Source organism: Rutidosis leptorrhynchoides, chromosome 6 (genome assembly GCF_046630445.1).
Source record: "Rutidosis leptorrhynchoides isolate AG116_Rl617_1_P2 chromosome 6, CSIRO_AGI_Rlap_v1, whole genome shotgun sequence".
Taxonomy (NCBI): Eukaryota; Viridiplantae; Streptophyta; class Magnoliopsida; order Asterales; family Asteraceae; genus Rutidosis; species Rutidosis leptorrhynchoides.
The window spans coordinates 52,578,832-52,589,493 of NC_092338.1; the positions used below are offsets into that span (position 1 = coordinate 52,578,832).

The window sequence follows — 10,662 nt, forward strand, 5'->3', positions numbered from 1 at the left end:
GCAGTCATACTTTGTGTAGGAGGGTTTATTATGGGTGCGGCAATTGTTTGACACACTTCAAATTGCTTTACACATGGAAAATTGATTTGGGAATGGGAACACATAATCTACTCATTTGGATGCAGTTGTTTGTCTCAGTGGATGGCTTCCATCTGCAAAGTAAGTCCCACTGCTTATTGTTTTCTTTTTATTCATATATATTTTAATATTTATTGTGTATATATTTATTTATTATTTATAATGCAAAGGTCGACTGCTCATTGTTTCTTTTTATTCATATATATCCATCTGCAAAGTGATGTAACGAATTCATGTTGACAACATTTGTTTAAGAAAACGACCATAAAAAAAATGACCGTTTAACCTTATGTTAATTTGGTTTATGCCGTAGATGGTGCTGGTTATAGATGATGAAGAGGAGAAAATGGAGATCTAATAATGGCAATCTGATCTCTCAAGTCCTACAACTTATGCACGAATGACTTTCATTCTTAAGTGGAACTTAGATTGTTTGTGTAACAACGAGCTGAATCCTCTGATGGTGACTGACGAAATTTGAAATTATAAGAGTTGAATCTTTATTAAGGTGGTCCACTTATTTTTAGGTATTTATATCACTTTGTTACTCCTTTTTATGTTGTTGCATATATTGAAATTGAGAATGCGTGTCTTATATATCTCTATCTATAATCTTCAATATACTGATGGTATGGTGGATCGGCAATGATATGCATCATTATCATTATCATTATATAATATATATCAATACTCAAAACTTTGGCCATGCAACACTAACTCACTGTTTTTTTTTTTTTGTAAAGTATATCATTAACTGATGCAATATTTCTTTGAAAATCCCGCGAATTCGCGGGTTATAAGCTAGTGTAGTAAATAAAATTCCTCATATTTTTTCTAATTTTTGATTTATATTCGTTGGCAGCAACTTTGTTTTAATGTATGAGTTATTATTATTATATGGTAAATGGTGCTTTATTTAAATCATATGGTAACACATAAATTATAGATATACCAGTTTCTCATAACTATAATCAAATATGGTTGTATAGTTGTGAATTAATTATGGTTATATCAAATCTGTATCACATTCGGATTTAAGCCAAAGAAGGTGGTAGTGGTAGTTTTGTTGGGCGTTTTTTTTCTTCCTTTCATCGATATGCTAACACAATGTTTTGGTCCATTTGATGGACTACTAATAAGACTAGACTTATTACATTGAGTTGTCTTTGACAACCTTGTCTAAAACCCTATTGAATAATTTATATTTGTAACCGTCTACCTCATATGTTTTTCCTTCTTTTCAAGGTTTTAATAGCTCATTTATGAATGCTTGGTTTGATTAATTATCAATTATAGGAATTATTTGACACTTCTGTTTCATATTATGTTAATGCAGGTCGATTAAAGTGTTCAGGTGAATATGATGGTATAGTCACAGGTCATCATACTATATGTTCTAAGGTACGTCATTCACTCATAATACGTTCTAACTAAGTGATTCACTCCTAGAGCTACATTCTTAATTGTGACTGTAGCTGATTTTTGGGCAGTAGTTCTGCCCGTTTATTATTAAAGATCAGTTCCAAATTCATCGTAAATAGTGAGGTTTTTCAGTACTTTAGGAGGGAATGAGGGAGCACTCATTTTATAACTATCCTATAGATCTTTACTTATACCCAACATTCTAGATGTCTTGCTATACTGGGATGCTCTCAAACCCGTTTGACCCATCTATTTAAGTTGTTTCTGTAATCAGCACAAGTTGACCTATTCATAAGTTAACAGGTTAAAATTGACATGTTTGTCATGATGTTAAACGCTTCTTATTTTATTGACCTTCATGAGCCAAAACTTTATGTATATTATTATGTTTGAATTTATTGCCTTTCTTTGTAGTAGCTTTGTCAACAATGGACATATATTTAACTTTGAACAACAAGAACAACAAAACCATGGTGTATTGAATATGTCTACTTCAGAGGAACGTATCCATTTCAATAATGTTCTTATGCATGTAAGTACTTTGCTTATATACCAAAAAATCCATTTCTCAATTGATGACACTTTATTAGAACTTCATCAATGCATACAGCTCGCTCCCGTTAAAGTAGAATACGTTACCCAAAATATTAATTTTATAATGACAGGTTGTCGTTTCGTATGCTATTAGGATGTTGTTTAACCTAATTGAGTGATATATTGCTACTGTTCACGGTCCTAATTTGATTTTCCCCATATTTAACCTAACAAGTATTTAATTTTATTTGGTGTTATGATGAACGAAAATGAGATTAAACTCAATAAACTGCTTCAGATCTTATTAATCTATTGACACATCAACGAATCACAATTGCAAGGTTTCGAATTGAACAGTGACAAGATAATAAATACTAGACAACCGAAGAACACACTCAACGATTTAACAGACTAACAATCGTGACAATTGTGAACACGAAACAACACAGGCAATATGAAACAGCAGCAGCAATGAGATGAAGAAGATGACTGCAGAAAGAAAATGTGGAGCGTGTTTGGAACTCAAACCCTAGATGGGTATTTATAGCCTTCATTATAAATTGCACATTTGCCCCTTAAAGTATCACCAACTTGTCATCAGCTGCACAACTTCTAATAGCAAGTCACCCAACTTTCTTTTATTCAACTTTAGACACCAAACCTACACTAAAACACAAACATAGTAAGAAAAGGGAGAAAAATACAAAGATTAGATTGAAAAGGCATGATTTTAACACCCTCCCTCAATCTTATCTTTGTACACATTAAATATTCCAAGTTTATTACACAGCAACTTGTGTTGTGACTTATTCAAAGATTTTGTGAAGATGTCTGCTACCTGTTTTGTAGTGTCAATGTAATTAGTTTTAATAACACCTGCCAAATTTTTTTCCCTTACCACATGAACGTCAGTTTCAAAATGTTTGGATCTTTCATGAAACACAGGATTAGCAGCTAATAAAAGGGCAGATTTATTGTCACAGAGTAATTTTACAGGTAGCAAATTTGTTACTTTAAGATCAGCAAGCAACTTCACAACCCAAATAATCTCACAGGTTGCGGCAGCTAAAGATCTATACTCAGATTCGGTGGATGACCTTGAAACTGTAGGTTGTTTTTTACTTTTCCAACTAATGAGGGACCCACACAAGTACAGACAATATCCAGACACAGATCTTCTTGTCCCCAGACATTTTCCCCAATCAGCATCTGAATATGCATATAAATTATTCATACCTGGGTTTCTTATAATTTGAATTCCGGCACCTGGATTTCCTTTTAAGTATCTCAATACTCTGAAGGCAGCTTTGACATGAGATTGAAGAGGAGAATGCATATATTGACTCAAACATTGTATAGAGTATGAAATATCAGGCCTTGTTAAGGTTAGGTAAATTAACTTTCCAACAAGTCCTTGATATTGTGAGATATCATCAAGTTTTTTATCATCTTCAGTTTCATCACTATTCAAAACAGAATTGGACTCCAAGGGAGTTGCCATTGGTTTTGACCCTAACATTCCAAATTCACTCAGAAGTTCAAGACAATATTTTCTTTGGTTCATACAAATTCCATTTTCAGTTTTAACAATTTCAATCCCAAGAAAATATTTGAGTTCACCCAAATCTTTTATCTTGAATTTGGATTTAAGAAAATCCTTGACTTTTGAAATTTCAGCAAGATTATTTCCAGTTATGATCATATCATCCACATAAACCAAGAGGGCAATAAAGTTTGGACCAACAGACCAAGTATATAAGGAGTAATCATTCACACTTTGCACAAAACCATATTCAACAAGAAAGGAGGTAAGTTTTTCATTCCACTGTCTAGGGGCTTGTTTTAAACCATATAGGGATTTTGTCAATTTGCACACTTTGGTGTCATCTTTTGAAAAATAACCTTCAGGAAGTGTCATGTACACATCCTCTACCAAATCCCCATACAAAAAAGCATTGTTAATATCAAGTTGAAACAAAGACCAGTTATTGTTGACAGCTAAAGTTAGAATGCATCTTACAGTTACCATTTTGGCAACATGGGAGAAGGTCTCCTCATAGTCTATTCCTTCCTTTTGATTGTACCCCTTAGAAACCAGCCTTGCCTTGTACCTTTCAATTTCCCCATTTGCCTTATATTTAATCTTATAGATCCATTTGCACCCAATTGGCTTTCTTCCAGGGGAAAGATCTGAAACAACCCAAGTGTTGTTTTGGTTCAAAGCCTCCATTTCATCATTCATGGCATCAATCCAACATTGTTGTTTTGATGCTTCATGATAAGATGTGGGTTCAACAGATTTGTCAAGGCTAGAAATGAAGGACAAGGCTGTGGCAGACAGATTGTTGTAGCAAACATAGTTGTTTAAAGGGTACTTGCATTTAAACACGACATTGTTGTTTTGAGGATGGTTGAAACTGGGATCAAGCACATAGTCATTCCACTTGGTAGGGCAGACTCTAGGTCTTGTTGACCTTCTAACAGTCCCTTCAACATTAGTGTTCTCAGGTTGATTAAGTGTTTCTTCAAAAACAGGTTCAAAATTATGTTCAACAGTGGTGCCCTCAGGAGAAGAAGATGTTTCTTCAGGTGAGGAAGTGGTATCACTGCCCCCCAATGATTGAGAATCATGGCTGCTGTGATCACTGCCACTTCCCTCATCATCTAAGTTTGTTCTCTCCTCATCATTGGGACTTGGGTCCTTGGGGTTTTCAGAAAATAAGTCAAAAAAATTTAAGTGGTTCAAGACAGTTTCATTTTTAGAGTCGGTTTGTTTTTGATTTTTTAGATTAAAGGGAAAAACAGTTTCATAGAACTTTACATCTCTGGAGAAAATGACATCATTTGACTCAAGACTTAGTAATTTGTATCCCTTTTTGTAGGATGAGTAACCCAAAAAGACACATTTTTCAGATCTTTTGTCAAACTTATCACTATTGTTTAAAACAGTTGCATAACATAAACACCCAAAGGCCCTTAAATGAGAGAAACTAGGTTTTTTTCCATAAATCATTTCAAATGGGGATTTTCCTGAGAGCACAGATGAAGGGAGCCTGTTGATTAGATAAGCAGCAGTTAGAATGCAATCAGACCACAACTCAAGAGAAATACCACTTTGAAAAAGTAAGGATCTAGCAACATTTAATAAATGTCTGTGTTTCCTCTCAGCAATCCCATTTTGCTGAGGGGTATAAGCACAGCTGGTTTGGTGCACAATCCCTTTAGAGTTACAAAATTGATCAAACTTATTGTTCACAAATTCAGTCCCATTGTCAGATCTTATGACCTTCACAGTTTTTTCAAATTGATTTGTAAGAAGATTTGTGAAATTTTCAAACATTTCAAATACATCACTTTTAGATTTTATCATGTAAATCCACACAGCTCTAGTGAAGTCATCAACAATGGTTAAAAAATATTTGTGCCCATCTCTCGAAGTAATTCTATATGGCCCCCATAAATCTAAATGAACAAGGTCACCAAGTGAATTAGATTTGTGATCACTTAAAGAAAATGGTTCCCTTGTCTGTTTTGCCTTATGGCAAGTGTCACAAATATGTGTTTCAGATTCAGATTTCCATTCAAGATCATGTTAAAATCATGCCTTTTCAATCTAATCTTTGTATTTTTCTCCCTTTTCTTACTATGTTTGTGTTTTAGTGTAGGTTTGGTGTCTAAAGTTGAATAAAATAAAGTTGGGTGACTTGCTATTAGAAGTTGTGCAGCTGATGACAAGTTGGTGATACTTTAAGGGGCAAATGTGCAATTTATAATGAAGGCTATAAATACCCATCTAGGGTTTGAGTTCCAAACACGCTCCACATTTTCTTTCTGCAGTCATCTTCTTCATCTCATTGCTGCTGCTGTTTCATATTGCCTGTGTTGTTTCGTGTTCACAATTGTCACGATTGTTAGTCTGTTAAATCGTTGAGTGTGTTCTTCGGTTGTCTAGTATTTATTATCTTGTCACTGTTCAACTCGAAACCTTGCAATTGTGATTCGTTGATGTGTCAATAGATTAATAAGATCTGAAGCAGTTTATTGAGTTTAATCTCTTTTTCGTTCATGGTATCAGAGCTGTGGAACCTGTCTCGATCCGTTTGGTATTAAAAATCGTCTAAAATTGTTGGTTGATTGACGGCAAGTGAAAGCTTCTGTCGATTGGGTTGATTCAAAAGCTAATACGATTTGCTTCATTGGTTCTTGTGCTGTTTACCGGGTTCGAATTTTGGATCTGTGAGTGGTCCATCCGACTGATTCAAAAAGGAAAAAAAACCCTAATTTTTCGAATTAGGGTTTGGGTTGGCTGATTCTTCTCCTTTCAAAGTCAATCATTTATCTATCTCTTCTGCTGCTACGAAGGGGAGTAATCTGAAACCTTTCTTTATTTTTTTTTCTGTTTGATTAACTGTGCTTCTTTTTGCTGCTGTTTTCTGGTTACTGTTACTGCTTTCTTGTTCTGCTGTCTTTGTGATATTGTGTTGCTGCTTGGTTACTTGTGTTCTGTTTTGCTTATTTTTTGTATAGTCAGAGAGAACCCCAAGGAAGCCCTGGGACAGAATCCCTTTGAAATTCTGTCTATCTGGATCACTACTTGGTTGTTCTTTAGGAGCCATTTTGTGTGACCATTTGTCCTTTTGTCTTGTGCTACCATGGCAGGTGAAGGATCCAAGGCCACTCATGTGAGTGACCTAGATTTTGGGGATCCCTTATACCTGCATTCTAGTGATACAAGTATCACTGCCCTTATTTCTATGAAATTAAAGGGAACAGAAAATTACAATGTCTGGAGCAGAGCTATGTTATTGGCTCTGCAAACCAAAAACAAAATTGGATTTATAGATGGTACTGTCATTAAAAATACCGGTGATAATGTGCTTGCTTTGCAATGGGATAGATGCAACTCTGTTGTTCTATCCTGGATTTTGAACTCTGTAAGTGAAGAACTTTTTTCTGGTCAAGTTTTTTCAAAACTTGCTAAAACTGTGTGGGATGAATTAAAAGAGACATATGACAAAATTGATGGCTCAATCACTTTTAATTTGCATAAGAAAATCAATACTATTACTCAAAATGGTGATTCTTTGTCTGATTACTATCACAAACTAAATGCTTTATGGAAACAATTTGATGCTCTTGTTAAGCTACCCACATGTGACTGTAATAATACTGAAATTAAAGATCACAATGATTTAATCAAACTTATGCAATTCTTAATGGGACTTGATGAATGCTATCATGCTGTCAGGAGTAATATTCTCACTAGAGAGAAATTACCAAGTGTCCAAACTGCCTTCTCTATTGTGTCAAGAGAGGAGTCTCACAGAGATTCCTCCACCATCAGGGGTGTTGGGAAGTCTCAACAATCTTCTTTTCTTGTTTCTAAAACCTTTGATAATAAAAAGAAATTTGGAAGGGGCCATAACACAAACCTGAAATGCACTAAGTGTAACATGAATGGCCACACTATAGACAGATGTTATGAGATTGTTGGGTATCCCCCAGGTTGGGTTAAAAGGAACAATAACAATATTAATAAGAGCATTCCTAGCAACAACTCTGTTGGTCAGGGAACTCCTTTCACACCCGATCAGATAAACAAGTTGATGAGCCTCATAAATGATTCTTCTGGGAATGTGCATGCTAATGTTGCAGGTACCTTTACTAACATGAATAACTTGTTTAACAAAAACTTTGAAAAATTCTTTAAGTCAAACAGTTCTGGTCACGGTTTAAACAAGTGTACTGGTTGGATCATAGATTCTGGGGCCTCACAACACATGACTGGTAGCTTGAATAACATGGAAAATATTTTTGATGTGTCCTCATTAGGCATGACAGTTGGTCACCCTAATGGAACACAAGCTAAAATAACTAAAATTGGTGATTTGATCTTAAACAAACACATTTTACTTCAAAATGTGCTGGTGGTCCCTGATTATTGTGTCAACTTGTTATCTGTTCATCAATTATCTAAAAATAAGAGAACTTTTGTTGGCTTTAATGATTCTAAGTGTTACATTCAGGATTTGTTGGAAAAGAAGATTGTGGGGACTGGTAGTCTGAATAGTGGTCTGTATCTGTTTGATGAAAGTCAAAGTGACATGAATAATTGTGTGAGTGATTGCTTTGTTTCTTTTAACTTGTGGCACTGCAGACTTGGACACCCAGCCAAGCCTGTATTGGATCTTTTAAAACATGATTTTAACATATGACTGAGTAGATTGGTAGCCCGGTTAGTTTAGGGGTTTAGTCCGTAAACATTTGATGCGGGTTTGATTCAGGTGTGGTTTTTTAAATGAGTGCTTATAAAATTGTGATTTTCATCTGCGAAAAGGCAAAGAAAACCTGGGTGGTAATTGAGAAACACTCGTGCATTTAAGAAAAACCATAGCGAGCCAAAGAAAACCTGGGTGGTAATTGAGAACCAGATGTTTGGGGGAAAAGCTAAAGACCATGGAGCTGGATAAGTATATTGGTAACTTTATTCCATGACTTGGTGATCAGTGTTAATGCCACTATACTGAAGGTTTGTTTTTTTGAAACTCACTCTTTTCAAGCCGATACAAGATTATTATATAATTCTATGCACTTCATACCATGAAGTAGACATATTTATTAGCGGGCTACGGGTGTCGGGCGGGTTTTGGTCTGACACAAACAATCTTTTTAGTTTTATAACTAAATTAAAAATTTGAAATATATTATATTATATAAATGTAATGGCCTTATGCATGTTAGTACTTTGCTTATAGACGAATAAAATCCATTTACCAGTTAATGTAAGTACTAGGCTCTCAATGCGTATATATGATTCTGTATCTCTTTTGAACAAATGTTGTAGTATGTAGCTGAAAGAAGGGAGATATTGCTGGTGCTTAAATGGGTTCATATAACAATTTTGTGATCTTTACTTTTTGTTTTATTGAATTCTTAGTAGAACAACCTGGCCGACTCTAAAAGGTTTATCTAATTGAAAGCGCTATGAATTTGCTTGAAATTTGTTTCTAACACAAGGTTTCTGAGACTCTCCGTCAATTTTATTATATATTCCACATATGTATTACCGGAAATCTTGTCAGCAACTAATTATCAATACTCATTTTTAAGAATTTGCTCCGACTCTTAACAAAGTTTTTCTTATTGTATGTTAGCGAGTGAAACTTTTTAAGAGGTATAAGCTCTTGTTTAGGTGATTACAGATAATAAAAATTGATACATTAACATGATCAACTAAGGCTTTTATGTTAACTACAAGCTAAACTATGGTGCAATAAGTGTATACTTAAGTGGGTCTTTTAGTGGATAATATTTTAGTTATGTTAATTTTTGACCTTTTGTAATGTGTGTTATGGGTTGTGTTTGTGCATATCTATACATGTTTTGAAAATTTTGAAGAATCGGAGAGAATATTTTTAAAACATCGTGAAGGCAAATCGACTTCTGATGGGCGAATTAGAGTAAATAAAAACTTGTGTAACTTGCACCATTTGTAGTATAGTTGGTAGTATTAACTTATTGAATGCAATTTGTAACATAAACATTTTCTATTTTTCTAACTATAACAAAAGTTATATTTTTAAAGTCCCGCGAATTCGTGGGTTATAAACTAGTACATGTTTATAATCTGATTATTTTGTTTGAGTAATTTGTTAGGGTTTTAATTAATCGTTTCAGTTTCGTATACAATATTCCTACAAACTTAAACAGAATCGTGTTCACGAAATTAATTATATTATTGTACGAAACTGAGAAGAAACAAATGATACATGCTAGTGTTCGTTTTATTTGTTTAACCTGCCACATGTTATAGTATTGTTCAATCTGATTCATACATGATATGATGCATACCTATTTACCGAGTGAAAGTCAAATGGTTCGCTTTGTGATTTTATTTTTGGACTTATATAACCGACATCTTCGTATATTAACTGAATCGTCTTTAACTTAGTTAAAGATTGTTTAATGATCTAATTGTTGAATTTATCTTGCCGAGATATATTATGTTAATTATAAATGGTTTTATTTGGATGTTTTGTTTATAATATGATATGTGTATATCATAAACATTCATGTATTGTTTTTATGCTTAATTATATATCACGGGGTATATATATATATATATATATATATATATATATATATATATATATATATATATATATATATATATATATATATATATATATATATGGAATGGAACTGTTGGAGATATGGAGAACTTTAAACAATTAGAGGGAAGATTCCAGGAAACTCACACGAAGCTTCCACGAAGTTGTTAGGAAACTCACATGTAACTTCCACAAAGTTGTTAGGAAACTCACATGTAGCTTCCACGAAGTTGTGAGGAAATTCACATGTAGCTTCCACGAAGCTGTCAGGAAACTCACATGTAGCCTCCATGAAGCTGTCGGGAAACTCACATGAAGCTTCAAGGAATTGTTTTTAGCTTACTCCTTAAATCATTCTATAAATAGACCCTCTTGTAACTCATTGTAAACACACCACAAATATTCAGTAAATACATTCTCTAGTTGGTCCGTGGACTAAAGCAATCACAACGATTGCATATAACCACGTTATCTCTTGTGTCGATTTACATTTCTTGCATTATAATCTTTCGTTCAT

At 34.0% G+C, this 10,662-nt stretch overlaps 1 long non-coding RNA gene across 3 annotated transcripts; it reads left to right on the forward strand.

Annotated features, from left to right (window-relative positions):
- LOC139855890 (uncharacterized) lies at nt 1-9,082 on the forward strand. Of its 3 annotated transcripts, none has more exons than XR_011761588.1 (6): nt 1-159; nt 392-605; nt 1,415-1,479; nt 1,915-2,032; nt 8,372-8,563; nt 8,879-9,082. It is a non-coding gene; the product is annotated as an uncharacterized lncRNA (long non-coding RNA). The 3 variants fall into 3 exon arrangements; XR_011761590.1 differs by having other exon boundaries at nt 392-586; XR_011761589.1 differs by lacking the exon at nt 8,879-9,082 and having other exon boundaries at nt 8,433-8,796.
- Nucleotides 9,083-10,662: the final 1,580 nt, after the last annotated feature.